The sequence below is a fragment of the Oncorhynchus gorbuscha genome, linkage group LG13 (assembly GCF_021184085.1).
Source record: "Oncorhynchus gorbuscha isolate QuinsamMale2020 ecotype Even-year linkage group LG13, OgorEven_v1.0, whole genome shotgun sequence".
Taxonomy (NCBI): Eukaryota; Metazoa; Chordata; class Actinopteri; order Salmoniformes; family Salmonidae; genus Oncorhynchus; species Oncorhynchus gorbuscha.
Window position 1 is genome coordinate 41,199,413 of NC_060185.1, and position 22,100 is coordinate 41,221,512.

Below are 22,100 nucleotides of genomic sequence, written 5' to 3' on the forward strand. Positions count from 1 at the left end.
GACATGGGAAACGAAACGTCCATATCAGACTCAATATATAAACCACTGTATATTATGGTTGCATCTCAAACAACCACTACTTCACAGGACTCTGGTCAAAAGTAGTACACTACATAGGGAATAGGGTGTCAATCGAAACGTAGGCTGTATCCTCACTATTCTGTAACAGCCATCACCATTGGCTCAGAGGATTCTCCCCTTGTCCATTATTAACACCTGGATGTTTATTACAACTTTTCCTGCTTAGGCTGCAAAACCAAGAGTGGCAGAGAGTGCAATGTTCTACGGCAGTTTTATATTTGCAGCGCGTCTAAGATAAGAGAGCTCAGTTTACCAAATCTCATTTTCATATTATTATTATTATTATTATTATTATTATTATTATTATATTATTATTATATTATTATTTATTATTCTTATTATTATTATTATTATTATTATATTATATTATTATATTATTATTATTATTATTATTGTTATTATTATTATTATTAATTATTTTATAATATTATTATTATTATTATTATTATTATTATTATATTATCCTTCCTATTGTGTCTCTCCTTTCATGTTCTTTTCCCTCTTTCTTGTCTTCTTTGCTTTTCACTCTCTCTACTTGCGAAAGCCTGTTGCAAATATGTCCACTCGTCACATGCTAGCTGTATTGTTCTTGTAAACGCCACAACAAATGATACATTAATGCACAGTTATAAACAGGCTTCCCGGTAACAGGCTTCCCGGTAACAGGCTTCCCGGTTATGTCCATAAGTAATCAGAAATGTTCTGCGAACAAACCTAGGGTTTGAACTCATATGTGCAACCAGAGGCACAAGGTTTGTCACTATCACGCACACATTACTTTAATGGACCCTGGCAGTCTCTTTCATGCTGCTTTCTCCCATTAATAATTCACCATATTTAGAGAGAGAAAAAAACTCTGACAAAAGTGTTTGAAGGTGAGAGAAGATCAAGCTAAGTAGGTTCCAAGATGGCGTAGCAGTCGGATGTGTGTTTTGTCTTGTCCTGTCCCGTGTAAATTTTGTTTTCCTCTGGGGTTTTTTCGTATATATTTCATACATATTTCCATCTCACTTTCCATCTACGGACTGAATATACTCTCCTGCAACCCGCCTCACCCAATGTGGTACGGATCTGCTATTTTTATATAGAAGCGGAACCCCCATCAGCAGCTAGCCAGCTAACTAGCTACTAGCTAGTAGTCAGTTAGCTACTGCTAGCGGTCTTCACCGTTAACTCGGACACCAGCCAGCCTCAGCTCAATACCCGCCAGTCTGCACAGCGCAATATCAACCCAGAGCATATCGGACTGATTTTTCTCTACCACATCTCCGGATTCCTATCGCAAGCTCTGAACCTTTACACCGGATCATCGCAGCTAGCTAGCTGCAATCAGAGTGGCTACACCTGGCTAACGTCTCTGTCCCGAAGCAAGGACCAGTTAGCCTTGAGCTAGGCTCATCTCCCGGCTACACGAGATGGTCCACCAGCTAATTCTTGGGCTACAATACCTCTTTTGCGAATTGGCCTGGACCCTTTACTGCCAACACGGAGCCCCACCGATCCATCGTGACTGGTCTGCCGATGTAATCGTCCGAGGTGATTTCAACAAACTCTTCCATTGTGACGCCTGAATCGCCATGTCTCCAGCTAGCGTAGTAGCGACAACTGAAACGGCTCCCTGGCTCACCTATTGCTACTCATTGGACCCTACGATCACTCGGCTACCTATGCCTCTCCCTAATGTTAATATGCCTTGTCTATTGCTGTTTCGGTTAGGGATTATTGTCTTATTTCACTGTAGAGCCCCCAGCCCTGCCCAACATGCCTTAGATAGCCCTTTTGTCCCACCCCCACACACGCGGTGACCTCACCTGGCTTAACTGATGCCTCTCGAGACAAAACCTCTCTCATCGTCTCTCAATGCCTAGGTTTACCTCCACTGTACACAAATCCTACCATACCCTTGTCTGTACATTATGCCTTGAATCGATTCTTCCACGCCCAGAAATCTGCTCCTTTTACTCTCTGTTCTGAACGCACTCAACGACCCTTTTAGCCTTTAGCCGTACTCTTATCCTACTCCTCCTCTGTTCCTCTGGTGATGTAGAGGTTAACGCAGGCCCTGCAGCCCTCAGCACCACTCCCATTCCCCAGGCGCTCTCATTTGTTGACTTCTGTAACCGTAAAAGCCTTGGTTTCATGCATGTTAACATCAGAAGCCTCCTCCCTAAGTTTGTTTTATTCACTGCTTTAGCACACTCCGTCAACCCGGATGTCCTAGCCGTGTCTGAATCCTGGCTTAGGAAGGCCACCAAAATCCTGAAATTTCCATCCCCAACCACAACCTTTTCCTGACAAGATAGATCTACCAAAGGGGGTCGGAGTTGCAATCTACCACAGAGATAGCCTGCAGAGTTCTGTTATACTATCCAGGTCTGTGCACAAACAATTCGACCTTCTACTTTTAAAAATCCACCTTTCCAGAAACATGTCTCTCAATGTTGCAGCTTGTTATAGACCCCCCTCAACCCCCAGCTGTGCCCTGGACACCACACGTGAATTGATTGCCCCCCATATATCTTCAGAGTTCATACTGTTAGGCGACCTAAACTGGGATATGCTTAACACCCCGGCTATCCTACAATCTAAGCTAGATGCCCTCAATCTCACCCAAATTATCAAGGAGCCTACCAGGTACAACCCTTAAATCGGGAACCATGGGCACCCTCTTAAATATCATCCTGACAAACTTGCCCTCTAAATACACCTCTGCTGTCTTCAACCAGGATCTCAGATATCACTGCCTAATTGCCTGCATCCATAATGGGTCCGCGGTCAAACGCTCCCTAAAACACTTCAGTGAGCAGGCCTTTCAAATCGACCTGGCCTGGGTATCCTGGAAGGCTATATTTTTCAAACAGAAAATTGCATCCTGTTATCTTTGTTATTGCTCGTTTTAACCCCAATATCTCTACTTGCACATCATAATCTGCACATCTATCACGCCAGTGTTAATGCTAAATTGTAATTATTTCGACTCTATGGTCTATTTATTGCCTTACTTCCCTAATCTTCTACATTTGCACATAAATGTACATAAACTCAGCACAAAAAGAAACATCCTGTTTTCAGGACCCTGTCTTTCAAAGATAATTAGTAAAAATCAAAATAACTTCACAGCTGTTCATTGTAAAGGGTTTAAACACTGTTTCCCATGCTTGTTCAATGAACTACAAACAATGACTTAACATGCACCTGTGGAACGGTCGTTAAGACATTAACAGCTTACAGACGGTAGGCAATTAAGGTCACAGTTATAAAAACTTAGGACACCAAAGAGGCCTTTCTACTGACTCTGAAAAACACCAAAAGAAAGATGCCCAGGGTCCCTTCCCATCTGTGTGAACGTGCCTTAGGCATGCTGCAAGGAGGCATGAGGACTGCAGATGTGGCCAGGGCATAAATTGCAATGTCCGTACTGTGAGACGCCTAAGACAGCGCTACAGGGAAACAGAACGGACAGCTGATCGTCCTCGCAGTGGCAGACCACATGTAACAACACCTGCACAGGATCGGTACATCCGAACATCACACCTGCGGGACAGGTACAGGATGGAAACAACTGCCGAGTTACACCAAGAATGCACAATCCCTCCATCAGTGCTCAGACTGTCCACAATAGGCTGGACTGAGGGCTTGTAGGCTTGTTGTAAAGCAGGTCCTCACCAGACATCACCGGCAACAACGTAACCTATGGGCAAAAACCCACTGTTGCTGGACCAGACAGGACTGGCAAAAAGTGCTCTTCATTGACAAGTCACAGTTTTGTCTCACCGGGGGTGATGGTCGTATTGTCGTTTATCGTCGAAAGGAATGAGCAGGATCGAGGCCTGTACTCTGGAGCGGGATCGATATTGAGGTGGAGGGTCAGTTATCGTCTTGGGCGGTGTGTCACAGACTCATGGGACTGAGCTTGTTGTCATTGAAGACATCCTCCTCCCTCATGTGGTACCCTTCCTGCAGGCTCATCCTGACATGACCCTCCAGCATGACAATGCCACCAGCCATACTGCTCGTTCTGTGCGTGATTTCCTGCAAGACATGAAGGAACGTCAGTGTTCACGGCCAGGGAAGAGCCCGGATCTCAATCACATTGAGCACGTCTGGGACCTGTTGGATAGGAGGGTGAGGGCTAGGGCCATTCCCCCCAGAAATGTCTGGGAACTTGCAGGTGCCTTGGTGGAAGACTGGGGTAACATCTCACAGCAAGAACTGGCAAATCTGGTGCAGTCCATGAGGAGGAGATGCACTGCAGTACTTAATACAGCTGGTGGCCACACCAGATACTTTTGATTTTGACACCCCCCCCCCTTGTTCAGGGACACATTATTCCATTTATGTTAGTCACATGTCTGTGGAACTTGTTCAGTTTATGTCTCAGTTGTTGAATCTTATGTTCATACAAGTATTTACACATGGTAAGTTTGCTGAAAATAAACGCAGTTCACAGTGAGAGGACGTTTCTTTTTTTGCTGAGTTTAAATGTTTCTGTTGTGTTATTGACTGTACGTTTGTTTATGTGTAACTCTGTGGTGTTGTTTTTGTCACACTGCTTTGCTTTATCTTGGCCAGGTCGCAGTTGTAAATAAAAACGTATTCTTAACTGGCCTACCTGGTTAAATAAAGGTGAAAAAAAAGTAAAAGCCATGTTGACTCCAGTCCAGGACTTATTGGTAATATTCATTATGCACCTAATGGAAAACGGACTGAAACAAGAAGAGACATCTGAACTTGTCTAAAAATAAACCCTTCTTGTTTTCCGTTGCAAAATGTTTTGTCATTGAGTGTGCCCTCAATGAATACGACCCTTGCTTTTGTTATGTGTGAGGAATGGTTCTGTAACCACCGTTGGTGGAAGGTGAGGACCAAGATGCAGCGTGGTAAGTATTCATCATTATTTTAATAAACTGAACACTAAATACAACAAGGAACAAAAGAAACAACCCGAAACAGCTCCGTCAGGTGCAAAACACACTAAACAGAAAATAACTACCCACAACCCATAGTGGGAAAACAGGCTGCCTAAGTATGGTTCTCAATCAGAGACAACGATTGACAGCTGCTTCTGATTGGGAACCATACCAGGCCAAAACCAGAAATACAAAACATAGAAAAAAGAACATAGAACGCCCACCCTAGTCACACCCTGGCCAACCAAAATAGAGAATAAAAAGCCTCTCTATGGCCAGGGCGTGACAGGTTCTTACAGGAGTCAAACATCTTTCTTCCCACCACAGAATTCCAGAAGCACCAGATATCTGCCACCTCAGGCAGTCACACCATTCAAACGTGTGTGTGACTCAGTTCCCATTAGCAAAAGAAACAGAACAAAAGTCTGAGAGTGTGTGAACAGCATGCTGATGATACTCATGTAGAATCCCCAAGTGTGTGTGTGTGTGTGTGTGTGTGTGTGTGTGTGTGTGTGTGTGTGTGTGTGTGTGTGTGTGTGTGTGTGTGTGTGTGTGTGTGTGTGTGTGTGTGTGTGTGTGTGTGTGTGTGTGTGTGTGTGTGTGTGTGTGTGTGTGTGTGTGTGTGTGTGTGTGATTGTGTGAGATTGTTTGTGAAACTATGTGTGAGAGCGTCATTAACAGCCCTGCTTTCCCTAAGACTGACTCACATCTTATTAGCACTAAACTCTCTCAAGTGTTTTCTCATGAGTCTCTATCAGAACCACTTAGAGCACTACACTGGAGGCGCACAGTGGCCCAACAGCCCACTCCACAACCCCTCAGAGAGACTGCTGACCTGGTCACACAGCTGTAGCACGGCCCACAGACCCAGCCACCGCAACCAAGACACACTAGGAAAACTGCCTCTGACGGCTAGCACCACACTCCCTCTGGATTACAGGTCGACCAATTAATCGGCATAGCCAATTAATTAGGTCTGATTTCAAGTTTTCATAACAATCGGTAATCTGCTTTTTTGGACACCGATTATGGCCGATTACATTGCAATCCACGAGGAAACCACGCTGACCACCTGTTACGCGAGTGCAACATCAAAAGGACCAAGTTGCTAGCTAGCATTAAACTTATCTTATAAAAAACAATCAATCTCCACATAATCACTAGTTAACTACACATGGTTCATGATATTACTAGGGTTGTTCTGCATTGCATATAATCAATACGGTGCCTGTTAATTTATCATTGAATCACAGCCTACTTACACTTTGCCAAACGGGTGATGATATAACAAAAGCGCATTCGTTGCAATAATGTACCTGACCATAAACATCAATGCCTTTCTTAAAATCAATACACAAACATATTAACAATATTAATTTTACCCCCTTTTTTGTGGTATCCAATTATGAGTTACTATCTTGTCTCATCGCTACAACTCCCGTACGGGCTCGGGAGAGACGAAGGTCGAAAGCCATGCGTCCTCCGAAACACAAACCAACCAAGCCGCACTGCTTCTTAACACAGCGCACATCCAACCCGGGAAGCCAGCCACACCAATGTGTCGGAGGAAACACTGTGCACCTGGCGACCTTGGTTACAGGAGTCGCTGGTGCGCGATGAGACAAGGATAACCCTACAAGCCAAACCCTCCCTAACCCGGACGACGCTAGGCCAATTGTGCGTCGCCCCACGGACCTCCCGGTCGCGGCCGACTGCGGAAGAGCCTGGGCAGGAACCCAGAGTCTCTGACGGCACAGCAAGCGCAAAATTATATTTTAAGGATTTGACCATATTAATGACTAAAGGCTCGTATTTCTGTGTGTTTATTATATTATAATTATAATTAATTAATTATATTTGATAGAGCAGTCTGACTGAGCGGTGGTAGGCAGCAGCAGGCATGTAAGCATTCATTCAAACAGCACTTTTGTGCATTTGCCAGCAGCTCTTAGCAATGCTTGAAGCACAGCACTGTTTATGACTTCAAGCCTATCAACTCCCGAGATTACGCTGGCAATACTAAAGTACCAATAAGAACATCCAATAGTCAAAGGTATATGAAATACAAATGGTATAGAGAGAAATGGTCTTATAATTCCTATTATAACTACAACCTAAAACTTCTTAACTGGGAATGTGGAACCACCAGCTTTCATATGTTCTCATGTTCTGAGCAAGGAACTTAAACGTTAGCTTTTTTACACATTTTGCACTTTCACTTTCTTCTCCAACACTGTGTTTTTGCATTACTTAAACCAAATTGAACATGTTTCGTTATTTATTTGAGACTAAATTTATTTTATTTATGTATTATATTAAGTTAAAATTGTTCATTCAGTATTGTTGTAATTGTCATTATTACAAATATAAAAATCGTCCGATTAATCGGTATCAGCTTTTTTTGGGGTCCTCCAATAATCGTTATCGGCGTTGAAAAATCATAATAGGTCGACCTCTACTCTGGATACAGTATATACTGTAGGCTAACATCTCTAAAGGTTCCACACACGTAACATAATACCAACATAGCATGTGAAACCTGTCACAAACTCTGTCACCTACGTAACTGACAACATATAGCATATAGGATCATATAACACCCAACATAATACAATCAGTTCCTCTGGGTGTATGAATGGTAAAGCTGTTGGTGCAATTGGCTCGCCTACTTCTCTTGATAGGCAACTACTGCCTATAAGCACAGGGATAGGGCTAACGGTGTGATCTAAAGATATTTTAGAGCAAAAATGTATTGCTTCACAAGTTAAAATGATCAACTTGCTAATTGTCCTGAAGCGAATAAGGATCAATAATATTGAAAGAAGGTTCTTGTGTACATGAGAGACAGAAAGACAGAGAGAGAGAGACAGAGAGAGAGATACAAAGAAAGGAAGAGAGAGACAGAGAGAGAGATTTGAGGCGGTGGGGGAAGTGGTGGTGGAAGAAGTGGGATGAGCTGCTGGCCATTCTTCAGCCCCTCACATACACACACACACACATATACCATTTATTATGGAATTGCTTAGGAGTAGATGAGAGAGCTGTCTCCGAGCAGAACTACCACGGCAAACAAAATGAACAAGCTCAATATCAACTCTCACCGCAGGCTGAGGATTTAGACGGAGCTGCTCTTCCTCCCGGGGGAAGGACTGCCCGTTCCATGATCTCGCCATCACGGTTGACAACTCCATTGTGTCCTCCTCCCAGAGCGCTAAGAACCTTGGCGTGATCCTGGACAACAAACTGTCGTTCTCAACTAACATCAAGGCGGTGGCCCGTTCCTGTAGGTTCATGCTCTACAACATCCGCAGAGTACGACCCTGCCTCACACAGGAAGCGGCGCAGGTCCTAATCCAGGCACTTGTCATCTCCCGTCTGGATTACTGCAACTCGCTGTTGGCTGGGCTCCCTGCCTGTGCCATTAAACCCCTACAACTCATCCAGAACGCCGCAGCCCATCTAGTGTTCAACCTTCCCAAGTTCTCTCACGTCACCCCGCTCCTCCGCTCTCTCCACTGGCTTCCAGTTGAAGCTCGCATCCGCTACAAGACCATGGTGCTTGCCTACGGAGCTGTGAGGGGAACGGCACCTCAGTACCTCCAGGCTCTGATCAGGCCCTACACCCAAATAAGGGCACTGCGTTCATCCACCTCTGGCCTGCTCGCCTCCCTACCACTGAGGAAGTACAGTTCCCGCTCAGCTCAGTCAAAACTGTTCGCTGCTCTGGCTCCCCAATGGTGGAACAAACTCCCTCACGACGCCAGGACAGCGGAGTCAATCACCACCTTCCGGAGACACCTGAAACCCCACCTCTTTAAGGAATACCTAGGATAGGATGAAGTAATCCTTCTCACCCCCCCCCCTTAAAATACTTAGATGCACTATTGTAAAGTGGTTGTTCCACTGGATGTCATAAGGTGAATGCACCAATTTGTAAGTCGCTCTGGATAAGAGCGTCTGCTAAATGACTTAAATGTAAATGTATTCATTCAGTAAAGCATACTGAATTATAGATGGCATAGAGATAATTGAAAGTGATGGTGTGTAGGGTATAACAATAATACAGTTTTAATGTACAATATATGGAGTTAGGATTGGTAAAACTCCCAGGTAGTCCTGGTGCTACACCTGGCCAAATCTTTTCAGGTCTGAGACTAGCACCACGGGGCAGTGGTGGAAAAAGTACCCAATTGTCATACTTGAGTAAAATGACTAAAGTAAAAGTAAATGTCACTCAGAAAAATACTACTTGAGTAAAAGTCTAAAAGTATTTGGTTTTTAAATATACTTAAGTATCAAAAGTAAATCTAATTGCAAAAGTATACTTAAATATCAAAAGTAAAAGTATAAATTATTTCAAATTGCTTATAATATGAAAATCAGATGGCACAATTTTCTTGTTTTTTAAATTTACGGATAGCTAGGGGCAGACTTCAACACGCAGACAACATTTACAAACAAAGCATTTGTGTTTAGTGAGTCCTCCAAATCAGAGGCAGTAGGGATGACCAAGGATATTCTCTTGAAAAGTGAGTGATTTGGACCACTTTCCTGTCCTGCCCAGTGTTAAGCACGTACTTTTGGGTGTCAGGGAAAATGTATGGAGTAAAAAGTACATTATTTTCTTTAGGAATGTAGTAAAGTAAAAGTAAAAGTAGTCAAAAATATGAATAGTAAAGTACAGATACAAAAAAAAAACATTTAAGTAGTACTTTACACCACTGCCACGGGGCCACCTCATTGGACAGAGGTGTAACAATGGGAAGGCCAGTGGGATCAGCAGGCCTGTAATGATTGATAATTGGGCCTGGTCAATTCATCCAGTTTATCAGGCAGTCAATATTTATGGCTGAGTCATCTGTACCGTGGGTGAGGCTGCGGGACAGCCGGCGTGGGCGGTTTAATGGCAAGCTGGTTCAATCTCACACGGACCACACTAAGGAAGATGGAAGATGTTTAGGAAGATGTAAGGCAAGCCTATGCCTTAGTGACAAATACGACATGCTTGCAAACAAACAAACACAACTCAATGTCCCAATCATGGGCCGGTAAAGTTGTGGCAATACTGGAACAAATTCCAAGAGTCCTTTGAGTGTTTTTCTCATACAAAGAGCATTCTGTCTTGAACATGGTTATTACCTGACAATCGGTGAAGCCAATATGGTCTCTCATGTCTCAAAATATTTTCTATCCATTTTATAACGACATATCCACGTTGCCATAGCTACAGTAGCTAGGTAGCCTGAAAGCAATACGCCTTGATGAAAAAAACATTGTGTCTGTGTGTGTAAAGTACATGAGTACAGAAACAGACAATAAAGTAGTAAGAGTACAAAGACATATCTGAGGGTCATATTTCATGTTTTGTCATATAGTAGACACTTATCCAGAGCAACTTATAGTAGTGAGTGCATACATTTTATTTCGTACTGGCCCCCTGTGTGAATCAAACCCACAACTCTGGCATTGCAAGCACCATGCTCTACCAACTAAGCTACACGACAAAGACACGAAGAACGACAACCCTTGATAGACAGCAGGCTCCATCACGCCACGCTGGAATTACTCGTCAAATCCCAGATAAATTGTCTGATCTCTGAGGCACCGCTGCTTGATTTTCCTGAATGTTTCCCGGTACTGCTGACAACCTTCCTGTTGAGGGGGCGCCCAGGACATTAGCATCTATTAGCATAACTCGGAAACACCCAGAAAGACATGAGACTGTCACATAAAAGTTTCATCAGACAGCGCCTCAGGGACACAGACACATTTTCCACGCCAGAGAAGATGTTATTGTTTCTGTGCACCTGCAGAGGCACTGATAGCGAGAGTTGGTTGGCTGTCTCTCTGATAGTTCAATCAGCCGTAAAGCGGTCGGTCGGAAAAACACAATTATAATGTCTCCAAACAGCTGTTGAGAATGAGAGCTTTTCTCCCCCAAATGGATCCCCTGGTTCCACTTTGAAACATGCTCAATCACTGCTTCTGAATGTTGGTATCTTACTCCTTGGGAGAGTATAAATTGTCAAAACTCTTACTTATACAATAGTTTGAAGTAAATGCCAAGTAATGCCAGTATTTTCCCTATCTTGCTTCCTCCTCCTGCCATACTTTACATTTACTGTAAGTGGCTCTCAGGGTTGGGTAGGTTACTTTTTAAATGTAATCTATTACAGTTACTAGTTACCTGTCCAAAATTGTAATCAGTAACTTAACTTTTGGATTACCCAAACTCAGTAATGTAATCTGATTACATTCTGTTACTTTTTGATTACTTTCCCATTAAGAGGCATTAGAAAAAGACAAAAATGTATGTTAGCAATTGAACAACATCTATTGCAGGATAAATCAATGTTAAAGTTTAATAAGCTGGCCATATATGGTTATGTAGACTTCTTCTAACCCATCACTTTCTACTACATATAATAATACAGTTCAATTATATATTTACATTAATAACCAAAGTCTTTCAGAATTCCAGTCATTCCAATAAATGTTATACCCCTTGATCTTCAAGAATAGGACTTGGAAATATGGAAGTATAGATTAGCCAAATTATTTTACCTGAGCATAACCCCAAAACTATAAGGACTTATTAGCCAGCCCAACTTTGTTGTTTATGATTTTGTTGTCATGGACTGATATCTTGATCATATGCAGCTGTTTAAATGGCAAATCCACAGATGAAACAATAACAAAACGGCCGCCCCGACCTCTGTTTTGGTAAACTACAGATTGCTCATTCAAGTCTATCAACAGTGTGCGAGTTTGAGCATGTGTCCATTAGGCCTATGGATTTTTAGTATTTTTATGAGCATTAATTTAATTGAGCACTAAAAGCCTCACCACATTCCTGTTCCCAAGAAAGCTAAGGTAACTGAGCTAAATGACAACCCCCCTTAGCACTCACTACCGTCATCATGAAGTGCTTTGAGAGACTCGTCAAGGACTATATCACCTCCACCCTACCAGACACCCTAGACCCACTCCAATTTGCTTACCGCCCCAACAGGTCCACAGACGACGCAATCACAATCACACTGCCCTAACCTATCTGGACAAGAGGAATACCTATGTGAGAATGCTGTTCATCGACTACAGCTCAGCATTTAAGACTATAGTACCTTCCAAACTCGTCATCAAGCTCAAGACCCTGGGTCTCGACCCCGCCCTGTGTAACTGGGTCCTGGACTTTCTGACGTGCCGCACCATTTACATTTAAGTCATTTAGCAGACGCTCTTATCCAGAGCGACTTACAAATTGGTGCATTCACCTTATGACATCCAGTGGAACAGTCACTTTACAATAGTGCATCTAAATCTTAAAGGGGGGGGTGAGAAGGATTACTTATCCTATCCTAGGTATTCCTTAAAGAGGTGGGGTTTCAGGTGTCTCCGGAAGGTGGTGATTGACTCCGCTGTCCTGGCGTCGTGAGGGAGTTTGTTCCACCATTGGGGGGCCAGAGCAGCGAACAGTTTTGACTGGGCTGAGTGGGAACTGTACTTCCTCAGTGGTAGGGAGGCGAGAAGGCCAGAGGTGGATGAACGCAGTGCCCTTGTTTGGGTGTAGGGCCTGATCAGAGCCTGGAGGTACTGAGGTGCCGTTCCCCTCACAGCTCCGTAGGCAAGCACCATGGTCTTGTAGCGGATGCGAGCTTCAACTGGAAGCCAGTGGAGAGAGCGGAGGAGCGGGGTGACGTGAGAGAACTTGGGAAGGTTGAACACCAGACGGGCTGCGGCGTTCTGGATGAGTTGTAGGGGTTTAATGGCACAGGCAGGGAGCCCAGCCAACAGCGAGTTGCAGTAATCCAGACAGGAGATGACAAGTGCCTGGATTAGGACCTGCGCCGCTTCCTGTGTGAGACAGGGTCGTACTCTGCGAATGTTGTAGAGCATGAACCTACAGGAACGGGCCACCGCCTTGATGTTAGTTGAGAACGACAGGGTGTTGTCCAGGATCACGCCAAGGTTCTTAGCGCTCTGGGAGGAGGACACAATGGAGTTGTCAACCGTGATGGCGAGATCATGGAACGGGCAGTCCTTCCCCGGGAGGAAGAGCAGCTCCATCTTGCCGAGGTTCAGCTTGAGGTGGTGATCCGTCATCCACACTGATATGTCTGCCAGACATGCAGAGATGCGATTCGCCACCTGGTCATCAGAAGGGGGAAAGGAGAAGATTCATTGTGTGTCGTCTGCATAGCAATGATAGGAGAGACCATGTGAGGTTATGACAGAGCCAAGTGACTTGGTGTATAGCGAGAATAGGAGAGGGCCTAGAACAGAGCCCTGGGGGACACCAGTGGTGAGAGCGCGTGGTGAGGAGACAGATTCTCGCCACGCCACCTGGTAGGAGCGACCTGTCAGGTAGGACGCAATCCAAGCGTGGGCCGCGCCGGAGATGCCCAACTCGGAGAGGGTGGAGAGGAGGATCTGATGGTTCACAGTATCGAAGGCAGCCGATAGGTCTAGAAGGATGAGAGCAGAGGAGAGAGAGTTAGCTTTAGCAGTGCGGAGCGCCTCCGTGATACAGAGAAGAGCAGTCTCAGTTGAATGACTAGTCTTGAAACCTGACTGATTTGGATCAAGAAGGTCATTCAGAGAGAGATAGCGGGAGAGCTGGCCACGGCACGTTCAAGAGTTTTGGAGAGAAATAATAAATGCCATTTAGCAGACGCTTTTATCCAAAGCGACTTACAGTCATGTGTGCATACATTCTACGTATGGGTGGTCCCGGGAATCAAACCCACTACCCTGGCGTTACAAGCGCCATGCTCTACCAACTGAGCTACAGAAGGACCACAGAAAAGAAAGAAGGGATACTGGTCTGTAGTTGTTGACATCGGAGGGATCGAGTGTAGGTTTTTTCAGAAGGGGTGCAACTCTCGCTCTCTTGAAGACGGAAGGGACGTAGCCAGCGGTCAGGGATGAGTTGATGAGCGAGGTGAGGTAAGGGAGAAGGTCTCCGCACCAGGTGGTGAGGGTAGGAAACAACATCTCCACCCCGCTGATTCTCAACACTGGGGCCCCACAAGGGTGCGTTCTGAGCCCTCTCCTGCACTCCCTGTTCACCCACGACTGCGTGGCCATGCACGCCTCCGACTCAATCATCAAGTTTGCAGACGACACTACAGTGGTAGGCTTGATTACCAACAACGAAGAGACAGCCTACAGGGGGGAGGTGAGGGCCCTCGGAGTGTGGTATCAGGAAAATAACCTCACACTCAAGTCAACAAAACAAAGGAGATGATCGTGGACTTCAGGAGGCAGCAGAGGGAGCACCCCCCTATCCACATCGATGGAACAGTAGTGGATAGGGTAGTAAGTTTTAAGTTCCTCGGCGTACACATCACAGACAAACTGAATTGGTCCACCCACACAGACAGCATCGTGAAGAAGGCGCAGCAGCGCCTCTTCAACCTCAGGAGGCTGAAGAAATTTGGCTTGTCACCAAAAACACTCACAATCTTTTACAGATGCACAATCGAGAGCATCCTGTCGGGCTGTATCACCGCCTGGTATGGCAACTGAAATTGTATGAAATTGTTAGGTTAGATTACTCGTTGGATATTACTGCATTGTCGGAACTAGAAGCACAAGCATTTCGTTACACTCGCATTAACATCTGCTAACCATGTGATGTGACAAATAACATTTGATTTGATTTGATTGTATTCCATAGGTAGGGATCCGCACTGTGCAGCTGTCGCAAGAGCGCATTTTTCACTGGCTGTCCACTGGTTTCAAAAACAGTGGTTGATAGGCAGCTTAAACTTCTTGAATTCAACCATTGTTGGGTTCAAATACACATTTATATTTGTGAACAGCCATCCACAACAACCACAATCCGTACGGCGCAAATAGCTAAAGAGCAGCAGTGTGATTCACATCTATGCGCTATGTAGATATTAATAATAAATGATATCCGTATCACCACTAATGTCATCCTTACCTCCAAGCGTTTATTCATTCAAGTTGGATAGTCTTTGGATGCCGACAGCTGTCGCACCATTGGAACACATAGCTTGGACTCAAAAGCTGTTCCTGTTCTTTTCCCGCGATCCATCAAACACATTTGATGTGTCATGATAGTGGTCTCTAATTTATGGTCACACTCGCTGACGTTGAACAAATTTAAACCTGCTCCTTTTTTCAATGCTGATTTGAATGTCATTCAGAAAACAGAGAACTGTCAAATATTGTTTTTAAAAAACATCCTTTCTGAATTGAAAAGTAATCCTCAAAGTAATCGTCTAATTTTTCTAAAGTATCTGTAACCTGATTACAATATTGTTGATGGTAAAGTAACAGATTATAGTTACAGTTTTTTTTGTAATCCTTAACATGTAACGTTACTCCCCAACCCTGGTCGCTCTGCTAAATGACAATGAGAAATGTAAATATGGGTCGGCTGAATAGTGACATGAGCTGGTGTTACATTGTGTTACAGCTAGTGTTACATTGTTATAGTTGTTTCTTCAGAAAAAGACAAGGCATTACATTTACATGTTAGTTATTTAGCAGACGCTCTTATCCAGAGCGACTTACAGTTAGTGCATTTATCTTAAGATAGCTAGGTGGGACAACCACATATCACAGGCACTGAACGTACATTTATTCTCAATAACAATGTAATCCATTTTAGAATAAGGCTGTAATGTAAATGTGGAAAAAAATGCGGAAAAAGTCAAGGGGTCTGAATACCTTCCCGATGCACTGTATATTTGGCTTTATCTAATGTGAATATGCATGTACACATCCATGATTGTATGCAGACACGTCTTTCGGGAACTGTTACGTGAATTATGGGAAGTACTCCCTGCCCTCCTCCAAATCTCTCATAGCCAGGTCGGCACCGAATTCTGCTCAGACAGTCTGTGTTTAAGATACTATAAAGATATATTGTACAGATATATTGTTTTACCCTAATTCTGACTAAAACTACACACATCATTAATTATATTTTTACTGACTAAAACTACACACACCATTAAGAATAGTTTTATGATTCAAATCAATTTAATTTGATTTCAGGGTGGAATTTTCTAATCATTAATTTAAACATATAAATTCCATTATCAAATATAAATCCCATTATCAGGAACCCAAACTGGCTGCGCCTGTGCGCCATCGTACGCTATTGTGCATACACGCAGGTTAAAATATCAAAACAAACTCTGAACTAATTACATTAATTTGGTGACAGGTCGAAAAGCATTAAACATGTATGGCAATTTAGCTAGTTAGCTTGCACTTGCTAGCTAATTTGTCCTATTTAGCTAGCTTGCTGTTGCTAGCTAATTTGTCCTATTTAGCTAGCTTGCTGTTGCTAGCTAATTTGTCCTGGAATATAAACATTGAGTTGTTATTTTACCTGAAATGCACAAGGACCTCTACTCTGACAATTAATCCACACATAAAACGGCCAACTGAATCGTTTCAAGTCATCTCTCCTCCTTCCAGGCTTTTTCATCTTTGAACTTATATAGTGATTAGCATCTAAACTTTCATTGTATTACCACGACAACCGACAACAATGTTCGTCTTTCAATCACCCACATGGGTATAACCAATGAGGAAATGGCACGTTTGGTACCTGCTTCTATAAACCAATGAGGAAATGGGAGAGGTAGGACTTTCAGAGGGATCTGTGTCAGAAATAGAAAGGAGTTCTATTTAAGTCCTTGGCGTCGCAGACATGGACATGAATAACATGGATTTCTAAATTTATTTTGCGATGCTTGCGCACGCGACGTGTCCGGTCTGGTCAGCATGTAATGAGAGTTAAACATGCTCGCAAAATAAATTTAGGAATCTATGTTATTCAATTATTGCCCCCACACTGCATTCGCACGCCAACGAGCGTCTAGTTTCCAAGGGCTAAAATAGAAGTCATTCTTCTTCTATGCGATCACCAAAGCCTGGAAGGAGGAGAGATGACTAGAAACGATTCGGTTGGCCGTTTTATGTGTGGATTAATTGCTGGAGTAGAGGTCCTTGTGCATTAAAAATCTGTAAAAATCTGTCGTTCTGCCCCTGAACAAGGCAGTTCACCCACTTTTCCTAGGCCGTCATTTAAAATAAGAATTTGTTTTTAACTGACTTGCTCAGTTAAATAAAGGTTTAAAAAATGTCACACCATCATTAGGACTTATATATTTAAGCAATAAGGCACTTCAGGGGTTTGTGGTATATGGACTCATTTATCGATGCCACACATTCCACGGCTAAGGGCTGTATCCAGGCACTCCTCATTGCGTCGTGCCTAAGAACAGCCATTAGCCGTGGTATATTGCCCATACACCACACCCCCTTGTACCTTATTGCTTAAATATATAACTAAGAGTGATGGTGTGGCATGGATAAATGAGTAACAGTCCAAGCTAGAGAGAGTCTCCAGTTGGGCACCCCCCTCACAAAAATCCCACTGTATAGAACCAATCTACAGTACTATTCACCAGAGTCCTCTAGCGTTCACTGTTCATATCGACAGAGCTGCCACATCATTCATCACAGAACTCTAGGAGTTACAATCAGGCCTATTCAGTCATCAACATTGGTCCCATATGACCAGTAAACACACAGCATGCTCTCCAATTAATGTATCATTTTTTCGGTACAACACAAGAGCTGATGTGCTGTTGTTCTAGCACTCCCCTGCCACCTTCACACTAGTGCTGTTTTGTCCCATCTTCATTAGAGCTCTCGCTAACCATCCCTTCCCCTCCTCCCCTTCCCCTCCTCTCCTCCTCCTCCTCCTCCTCCTCCTCCTCCTCCCCTACATCCTCCTCCTCCCTGTCTTCCCCCGCACAACATGGTGGAATCTGATAACTACCTTCACACCAATCTGTTGATTCTCTCGTTCTGGCTGCTATGGGATGGAGCGTAAGCAGTCAGTCACACGTAACAAGCATGCTCACACAAATAAACAAACACACACTAATGAAGCTGTTCTGTCAGGTACGTGGAATTATGTAAGTACATAACCCAACCAGAAGCCATGGATTACAGGCAATACTCGCACTGAGCTAAAGGTTAGAGCTGCCGCTTTCAAGGAGCAGGACTCTAACCACAGAAGCTTATAGGAAATCTTGCTATGCCCTCCGACGAACCATCAAACAGGCAAAGCTTCAATACAGGACTAAGATCGAATCGTACTAGACCGGCTCTGATGCTTGTCGGATGTGGCAGGGCTTGCAAACTATTACAGACTACAAAGGGAAGAACAGCCGAGAGCTGCCCAGTGACACGAGCCTACCAGACAAGCTAAATAACTTCTATGCTCGCTTCGAGGCAAGTAACACATGCATGAGAGCATCAGCTGTTCCGGACGACTGTGTGATCACGCTCTCTGCAGCCGATATGAGCAAGACCTTAAAAGAGGTCAACATTCACAAGGCCGCTGGGCCAAACGTATTATCAGGACGTGTACTCCGAGCATGTGCTGACCAACTGGCAGGTGTCTTCACTGACATTTTCAACATGTCCCTGATTGAGTCTGTAATACCAACATGTTTTAAGCAGACCACCATAGTCCCTGTGCTCAAGAACACTAAGGTAACCTGCTTAACTGACTACCGACCGTAGTACTCACATCTGTAGCAATGAAATGCTTTGAAAGGCTGGTCATGGCTCATATCAACACCATTATCCCAGAAACCGTAGACCCACTCCAATTTAGCATACCGCCCCAACAGATCCACAGATGATGCAATCTCTATTGCACTCCAGACTGTCCTTTCCCACCTGGACAAAAGAAACACCTATGTGAGAATGCTATTCATTGAATAGCTCAGCGTTCAACACCATAGTGCCCACAAAGCTCATCACTAAGCTAAGGACCATAGGACTATAATCCTCCCTCTGCAACTGGTTACTGAACTTCCTGACAGGCCTCCCCTTGGTGGTAAGGGTAGGTAACAACACATCCGCCACACTGATCCTCAACACGGAGGCCCCTCAGGGGTGCATGCTCAGTCCCCTCCTGTACTCCGTGTTCACTCATGACTGCATGGCCAGACACGACACTAACACCATCATTATGTTTGCCGATGATACAGCAGTGGTAGGCCTGATCACCGACAAGGATGAGACAGCCTATAGGGAGGAGGTCAGGTCTCTGACTGTGTGGTGCAAGGACAACAACCTGTCCCTCAACGTGATCAAGACAAAGGAGTTGATTGTGGAATACAGGAAAAGGAGGACCGAGCACGCCCCCATTCTCATCGATTGGCCGGCTGTAGTGGAGCAGATTGAGAGCTTCACGTCACGTCACCAACAAACTATCATGGTCCAAGCACACCAAGGCAGTCGTAAAGAGGGCACGACAAAACCTATTCCTCTCAGGAGACTGAAAAGATTTGGCATGGGTCTTCAAATCCTCAAAAGGTTTTACAGCTGCATCACTGCCTGGTATGGCAACTGCTCAGCCCACATTATTGGGGCCAAGCTTCCTGCCATCCAGTACCTCTATACTAGGCTGTGTCAGAGGAAGGCCCTACAAATGGGCAAATACTCCAGCCACCCTAGTCATAAACTCTTCTCTCAGCTACCGCACAGCAAGCGGTAGCTGAGCGCCAAGTCTAGGTCCAAGAGGCTTCTAAAAAGCTTCTACCCCAAGCCATAAGACTCCTGAACATCTAATCAAATGGCTACTCAGACTATTTGCATTATCCCTCCCCCCCTTTTTTACACTGCTGCTATTCTCTGTTATTATCAATGCATAATCACTTTAATAACTCTACCTACATGTACATATTACCTCAATTACCTCAACACCGGTGCCACCGCACATTGACTCTGTACCGGTACCCCTGTATATAGCCTCCTATTGTTATTTTATTTCTGCTCTTTAATTATTTGTTACTTTTATCTATTATTTTTTTAGGTAATTTCTTAAAACTGCATTGTTGGTTAAGGGCTTGTAAGTAAGCATTTCACTGTAAGGTCTATACCGGTTGTATTAGGCGCATGTGACAAATACAATTTGATTTGATTTGAATTGGGATAGTGACTCCGAGAATGAACAGGATTCCATTAAATATAGAGGGAAAAAAATAAATAATAAACTGTAAGGGATGGAGCATAAGCAAACCTAGCACACTGGGGACAAAGATACTTTCTGGATGGTGTCATCTCATGACGCAGGTAAAAAAGCCGAACAGGTTACGGTATAGGCTACGGTATAGGCTAGAGTACAGACTACAGTACAAGCTACAGTACAGGCTGCAGGCTACAGGCTACTGTACAGGCTACAGGCTACAGTACAGGCTACAGGCTACTGTACAGGATACAGGCTACTGTACAGGCTACTGTACAGGCTACAGGCTACAGTACATGGTACAGACTACAGCACAGGCTACAGGCTACTGTACAGGCTTCAGGCTATAGTACAGGCTACAGGCTACAGTACAGGGTACATGCTACAGTACTGGGTACAGGCTACAGTACAGGCTACAGTACAGGGTACATGCTACAGTACAGGGTACATAGTACAGTATAGGCTATAGGCTACAGTACAGACTACAGGCTACAGTACAGGCTACAGGCTACAGTACAGACTAGAGTATAGGTTATAACACATGCTACAGTACAGGGTACAGGCTACAGTATAGGCTACAGACTAGAGTACACTGTGCACAACAGCTATATGTAGGACACCAGAAGAACAACATGTCTTTCCTCATAGGGTACAGTATGTTAGCCTCAGTGTTTTCCATCATGCAGTTCAACATAATATCCTCTGTAGCTTGTGTTTTTTGGCCTAGGCTTTGGTTTAGCAGGCTAAAGCATTCTTGTGGGCATGCAGGAGACCTGGATTTGAACCGCATTAGTCACACGTTCTCAAATGTGATAGAGAACTTTGGAAGGGAACATTGAGAGAACATTGAGAGAACGTTCCAGAACATTCCAGTTGGAGGTCAAGCAGCTTCTTCTATTAGATTCAGTGTTCCAGAAACCAGACCAGACAGGACTGGAGATGTGAGTTATTAGAGACGTCAAGTGGAAGACAGAGGAGGGAGTGTTAAACCACTCACTACCGGCAGACCTGGGTCTTGTCTCCGATGGACAGTAACTCTTAAGGAGCAAAAGGAGTAGTATAAAAGGAGTAGTATACCACTAATGATGCACGCAGGCACACACGCATGCAAGCAGGCACACAGGCACACACACACACACACACACACACACACACACACACACACACACACACACACACACACACACACACACACACACACACACACACACACACACACACACACACACACACACACACACACACACACACACACACACAATCAGCCTGAACATTGGTGCTCTTTGGGTCATGAAGGTCTGATGAAGGCCTAGACTGAAGATCTATTGACCGAACTTCAAGTCCCTTTTCATGTCTTTCATGACACAGCCAACATCATGTCCCATCTGAATCTCAGACATACATTCTCTAGTGAAAGCAATCATCATCATTGTAATGTACAACCGCTCCACTTTACATAGACAAGAGTTAATACTAGAAGAGAAACAAGTCTTTTTGGCAAAGATTCCTGTCTACTTCCTTTAGTCTGCGATCAAAGCATGATCATTTCAGACTCCAGAGTCTGTCTTTGTCCGGGTGATTGACAGAGACTGACACCTATCATATACTATGAGAACTTGGGTGAGATCAAGTAGAAAAAGACATTCCAAAATAGAATCTCAAATCTTAAATAGAACCCACCCAGAGAGATGACAAAACCAACTACCACACTGTAAGGCTGCTGCATCAGACTGTAAGGCTGTAAAGCTGCTGCACCAATCTGGGTGGGGGGATATTGAATATTCATAGGGCCAGGAGTTTGTCCCGGCCAAATGACTCGATTAGGAAAAACTTCAGGGGGGGTAGATCAGCTTTAATATTCCAGATAGAGTGTAGGTTCCATCAATGTCATTTCTGCACATGAAAGCGTTGGCCCACCCTCACACACTCACTTCCTCCAGAGCCTCCTGGTCTGTGGCATCAAAGGACGCGCTTAAAAATCTGATCCATGGAAATCACACAAACACCTTCAAACACAGGGGGAAACTCACACCTGTCTTGTTGTATCAATACCAGCCCTTGTGTCCTGTCTC

General features: G+C 44.2%; 1 protein-coding gene across 1 annotated transcript in view; it reads right to left on the reverse strand.

Annotated features, from left to right (window-relative positions):
• Nucleotides 1-22,100, reverse strand: part of LOC123992880 (delta and Notch-like epidermal growth factor-related receptor) — an 80,175-nt gene that overhangs the window by 40,313 nt on the left and 17,762 nt on the right. The window lies entirely within an intron of this gene.